Source organism: Podarcis liolepis, assembly GCF_965112155.1.
Source record: "Podarcis liolepis genome assembly, chromosome: 12".
In the NCBI taxonomy this organism is placed as follows: Eukaryota; Metazoa; Chordata; class Lepidosauria; order Squamata; family Lacertidae; genus Podarcis; species Podarcis liolepis.
The window spans coordinates 48,511,528-48,518,016 of record NC_139563.1 but is presented as its reverse complement, the minus strand read 5'-3'; positions in this window follow the sequence as shown (position 1 = coordinate 48,518,016).

The following is a 6,489-nucleotide window of genomic DNA, read 5'->3' as shown; positions in this document are numbered from 1 at the left end:
TCACTATATAGAAGGATCTGGCAACTTCTGTTTCAGTGTATCTGAAGAAGTGTGCATGCACACGAAAGCTCATACCAAGAACTAAATAGTTGGTCTTTAAGGTGCTACTGGAAGGAATTTTTTTATCTGTACAAGATGTTCTCTCTTGGACCTTCATGTGTTGCTTCTCTTTCAAGCCTGCATGATCTGAGAGAGTTTTGTCTGTGCTGACTTCAACCACGCAGTTCCCAATCAGGTCCTTGGTGCAAAAAAAGTGAACTGGTTCCTCACCTTTGGACTGCCAGGGATTTGTTGCCTTTCTTTGTGCATGTGCTACCTTCGTGGGGCCAGGTATAAAAAGGGCACCTACTGTGTTGACAACTGCCAGAAAACCCGGCTATCTCAATCTCCAATCAACATGAAATATTTAAGAACATCATTAAATCTCATCAGCTCTTTCCGACAGCTCTTTCCACCTGACCTCGGAGCAGCTGCGGTGTAATCAAATAAAAGAGGCAACAAGAGATAATAATTTAGAGGCAATTAGGGAGTTTAGACGTGGGAAATAATATGAAGGAGGAAACAGTGTGATTGGACTCAAAACTCAGGATGTTGTTGTTGTTTAGTCGTTTAGTCGTGTCCGACTCTTCGTGACCCCATGGACCAGAGCACGCCAGGCACTCCTGTCTTCCACTGCCTCCCGCAGTTTGGCCAAACGCATGCTGGTAGCTTCGAGAACACTGTCCAACCATCTGGTCCTCTGTCGTCCCCTTCTCCTTGTGCCCTCCATCTTTCCCAACATCAGGGTCTTTTCCAGGGAGTCTTCTCTTCTCATGAGGTGGCCAAAGTATTGGAGCCTCAGCTTCACGATCTGTCCTTCCAGGGCTGATTTCCTTCAGAATGGAGAGGTTTGATCTTCTTGCAGTCCATGGGACTCTCAAGAGTCTCCTCCAGCACCATAATTCAAAAGAAACTCAGGATAATAGCAAATAATTCCCAGCACAGCAGTATTAGCTGAAGGGTTTCAGGTATTTGGGGCTGGTTTTGGTGGGGTGAGATCTGTAAGCAGCGTCCAAAATTAGCCAAGCACAAGGCGCATTTTGTAACTAGCACAGGTCCAAGATGCTAGTGTTGTTTCTAAATCTGGGGTGATCCGGCCTGTGTGAGCAATGGCCTATCACAGCAAGTCTAGATCCACAGGGTCTCTAAAGAGCAGTGGGAACCAGAAGAGTGATACATGGCAAAACTGACATCTATCACATGGCAGTTGTGTCACTGTTGTTGCAGTGGTGTAACAAGGGTTACCAGGGCCCGGGGCCATATGGAGGAGAAATGGATGGAATATAAATGCACATTCAACTGTCCAATGGCATCCACACCACCTAGGATGTTGCAGCTGCAGAGATAAGAAAAGAAGAGTCATTCTGTTGTCTGGAGAGGTCACTTCCTGGTTTGCATGGAGAAGCTGTTTTCAACAGAGCCCAGCAATGCAAACATGCAGCTATACAGTGGTACCTCGGGTTAAATACTTAATTTGTTCCGGAGGTCCATTCTTAACCTGAAACTGTTCTTAACCTGAAGCACCACTTTAGCTAATGGGGCCTCCCGCTGCTGCTGCGTCGCCGGAGCACAATTTTTGTTCTCATCCTGAAGCAAAGTTCTTAACCCAAGGTACTATTTCTGGGTTAGCAGAGTCTGTAACCTGAAGCGTATGCAACCTGAAGCGTATGTAACCCGAGGTACCACTGTACAGAAGACAAAAGTGAGGCAGGCACATGTATGAGCCAGTCGTCAGGAAACTGTGGTGTTATAGTCATATGATAAGGAATGTTCACCCTAGTTGCAGAATATCTTGCCCAGTTGTCTGGAAGAGAATCTCTCTTCCAGAAAAAGGCTGTCAAAACAGTTGTTCCCTCCAGCTGCACATTCCACTAAGGAAAAGACTTATTTGAACGTGGCATGAAATTCAATAGAGCCCTGTGAAGCATTGTTGGAAGGCCTGGACTAAAGGAAACATGGAATGCAAGGGTGCTTAATATGGCATTTCTAATAAAGTGATTTTTTAAAAATCCACATTAGCTTAATCGTAGCACAAATATCCATGCCATCCAAACCTTAGGTCGTGTCCTTTTATTTCCAACATCCTCTCATTTCTCAATGCTAGCCACTCCTTCATCCACATTAAACAACAAGCTGCAAAACACAAATTTAGATTTGGTACACTCAATCCTTCTCTTCCCTTTGCATCTTTTAATAAGTTTAACACATGTTTTTCTCCCTTGCCATAAAAAACCGGGATAAATCTTTTGCCGTTGTTTGAACTGTAAGTCATTAGCTATAACAGGCATTGTTTGGAACAAAAACATCATTCTGGGCAATATATTCATCTTTATCACAGACATTCTACCCAGTGCCGAAGTTCTGCCATTTATTAGAGAGATGAAAATGTGGGTAAGAGTCATTTAATGAAAGCATTAAATCAGCCTGGTTTATTTTTATGCTGACAATTCCACTTATACCCGGATTTACTTTGCAACCAGACAGGTGCTTTCAAATCTAAAGTTAGCACCATGACCTTTTCCATACAATAATAATCTCTTCTCCCTAACTAGCCAATTGCAATCAAACACTGGCAATTGTATCGCCTTTCCCATGGGATGTGAGCTCTATCGTTCCCAAAACCTCTTGCTTGAAATTTGCATTTTCCATTAAGAGTTGGCAGCTTGAAGACAACAATAGTCTCCAACTTCAGCTGCTACAAAAGAGTACAGTAGCTGCAACTTAAGGATAGAATTTTCTCAGGGAGGGGGCTAAGCAAAACAAGATAATAGCACACACATCTACAAGTAATAATGCAGCAACAATTCACAAGTTTATGATTGCAATTAACTAAGCTATGGTTTCCGTTTTCTGCCAGCTTCCAAGGTGCAGGAAGATGTTCAGATGCTCTGCCCAAGTGAAATCAACAGCTTTTATCTCAAGATGTCAGCCGCTATAATTACCTTTGGGCAGCGCTAGAACCCAAATATCTACTTTGGAAAGCAATACTTAAACTCAGAACTAGAGAGTCTAACCCAGAGTGGCTGGGGCAACCCAGTCAGATACGTGAGGTAAAGGTAAAGGGACCCCTGACCATTAGGTCCAGTCGTGACCGACTCGGGTTGCGGCACTCATCTCGCTTTATTGGCCAAGGGAGCAGGCATACAGCTTCCGGGTCAGGTGGCCAGCATGACTAAGCCGCTTCTGGTGAACCAGAGCAGTGCACGGAAATGCCGTTTACCTTCCCGCCGGAGTGGTACCTATTTATCAACTTGCACTTTGACGTGCTTTCGAACTGCAAGGTTGGCAGGAGCAGGGACCAAGCAACAGGAGCTCACCCTGTCGTGGGGATTCAAACCGCCAACCTTCTGATTGGCAAGACTCAGCATATGAAAGCACCAATCTGAGATTTTCCTTTCACTTAAGCTACTTCATTGTCTGCCTCTTACACTTTGAGCACCCCGTCACACAGGAAAATGAGGTTGTGTACACACACCTGTTTACTCTGCACCCAGTGTGTTCCCACCACTGGTTTGGGGGGAGAAGGTAAAGGACCCCTGGACAGTTAAGTCCAGTCAAAGGCAACTATGGGGTTGCGGCGCTCATCTCGCTTTCAGGCAGAGGGAGCTGGCGTTTGTCCACAGACAGCTTTCCTGGTCATGTGGCCAGTAGGACTAAACCGCTTCTGGTGCAAGAAAACACTGTGAGGGAAACCAGAGCACACAGAAACGCCGTTTACATTCCTGCTACAGTGGTACTTATTTATCTACTTGCACAGGTGTCCTTTCGACCTGCTAGGTTGGCAGTTCTGTCGCGGTGTCCCATTGCGCCAGAAGCGGTTTAGTCATGCTGGCCACATGACCCGGAAAGCTGTATGTGGGCAAACACCGGCTCCCTCAGCCTGAAAGTGAGATGAGCGCCACAACCCCTTAGTCGCCTTTGACTGGACTTAACTCTCCAGGGGCCCTTTACCTCCTTCTTTTTTTTACCATTTTTTGGGGGGAGTGGAGAGCATACCACACAACATTAACCGCAACCAACATCTACCTTGTTGTGTGTTTTTAAAAAAGGAAATACATTTGTGGGGTGTTGGGTTTCTTCCCAACCAGCTTTGATTCAAACTGGGGTAAAGAGGAGCTACCTAGCTACATTATAAGCCCCACCACCAGGCATCGTGAGGTGGCTTGTCCTGGATGTCAATATGAACAGGCAGTATGCTGTAGTGATAAAAATAAATGCAGTAGTACAGTGGTGCCCCGCAAGACGAATGCCTCACAAGACGAAAAACCCGCTAGGCGAAAGGGTTTTCCGTTTTTCGATGCGCTTCGCAAGACGAATTTCCCTATGGGCTTGCTTCGCAAGACGAAAAAGTCTTGCGAGTCTTGCGATTTTTTTCACTCCCCCCCCTTTTCTAAGCCGCTAATAGCCTTTTAGCCGCTAAGCCTTTAACAGCCGCTAAACCGCTAATAGCGCTAATCCGCTAAGCCACTAATAGGGTTGCTTCGCAAGACGAAAAAACCGCTAGACGAAGAGACTCGCGGAACGGATTCTTTTCGTCTTGCGAGGCACCACTGTATTTTTACTTTTGGGGAGAGGCACTTGTGAGGTTTTCTAGCCTTGGGTCCTGAGGACCCGGACAGGTGTGAGCGGGTGGCTACCATTTGCCGTTCTACCCCAAGCCGGCTTGCCCTGGGGTGGGGGTGGAGGTTTTGACAGTAGCCATGTGTCTGCTCAACCCCATGCTGAGTTCTAGCATCCGCTGCATGCGTGGTTTGCTGCAGCAAATCCAGCCTGGCCAGGAAACCGACGGAAACCCCCATCCAATTTAATTTCTCTGCTATTTGCTTTTCTCCGTTCTTTTACGCCACCCTGCCATGTGTACTTATCAGAGAGAGAAGGTTGAACTTTATTTAGCATGTCTATTCTCCTCTTGAAAAGGTTACCCTGCTTTTATTTTCACTGCGCGCCATGTGCCATGCAGGTGGAAGGACGGGCAAGCTTGCCAGAAAGGTTCTCTGCCACAGTACAGTCGTACCTTGGAAGTCAAATGGAATCCATTCCAGAAGTCTGTTTGACTTCCAAAATGTTCAAAAACCAAATCGTGGTTTCTGATCGGCTGCAGGAAGCTCCTGCAGCCAATCAGAAGCCGCAGAAGCCCCGTCAGACGTTCGGGTTCCAAAAAAAAACCATTCACAAACCGGAACAATCACTTCTGGATTTACAGTGTTCAGGAGCCAAAACGTCCGAGTTCCAGGGTGTTTGGGATCCAAGGTACGACTGTATTGCCTCCCCTACATTCTCGGCTCCAACCCATAGCTGTCAATTTACCAGCAGCCTCGAAAATAAGGGATCAGCAGCCAAAATAAGGGATTTTAGTCAACCAGCTGAAATACGAAGTTAAAAGGGACCAGATAATTTTGGAGAGGAGCGCCGGTATTTAGCCCTTCGTTTCCAGAGGTTGCTGCTCAAGACACCAGCTGATGAAACACTGCAATTAAATAACTACAAGCAGCAACCACTTTTCGCGCAAAACGAAGTCCAAGCTGCGAAGATGCTGCTGCAGTTCTGTATCTTTTCCCTCATGCTCCATCTGCAGCTCTCAGTTCCATCAGGCGGGGCGGGGGGGAAGTAGTACCCGAAGTAAACCCACAGATCAGACCATCTACCACTACAAATCTATGGGAGAAGCGCTTGTGGTCCTTCCTCCGCTTTCCCCCTCTATGGTTAGCCCTTGGAACACCTACTCGCGCCTCCGCCTCTGCCTCCTCCTCTCTCTGAACTGCTTTCTCTATGGTTGCCCTCACTCTCCTCTCAAAGCTCCTTAGTCCCGGCGGGGAGGGGCTCCCAGGGGCCGAGATTGGTGAGAGGAGGCCAAGAGGTGCGGGCCGGGCAGCCAAGCAACACAGTTGGAGCCTCCCTCCTCACTGGCCAGCAGGGAGGGAGGGAGAGGAGCTGCTTCCTTTGAAACCCGGGAAATTTAAGGGACATCCATCAATAAGGGACAGCAGCGGGCACGGCACTGGGATAAGGGAGTTTCCCGCCAAATAAGGGATGGTTGACAGCTATGCTCCAACCCAATCTAGATACATATATCTGAACCAATCCCACATTAAGTGCAGCCACCCCACTGCACTGGGTATGGCTAGTCGACACGAGTGTATTTTATTTGATCCAGCCATTAAGCCAGAGGTTCAGTAAGTCTGCTATCAATGCTGATGGTGCTGCATTGCATAATGTCAGGTTGATGCACAGGAAGATCGCAGCCTTCTGAGATGACCTGGCTGGCAAGCATCAAGAGCCAGGAGGAAAGAACAGAAAGAGAGATGGGGCAGGAAATGGTTTGTGGGGGAAAGGCCCCTATACCAGCCATCATTGCACCACTGCTCGGAATGGAAGAGAGGGCGGGTGTCCAATCCTGGCATCCAATGAAATCTGGGCATGTTTGGCAGGGGTGTTTAGTGCAGCAAAATC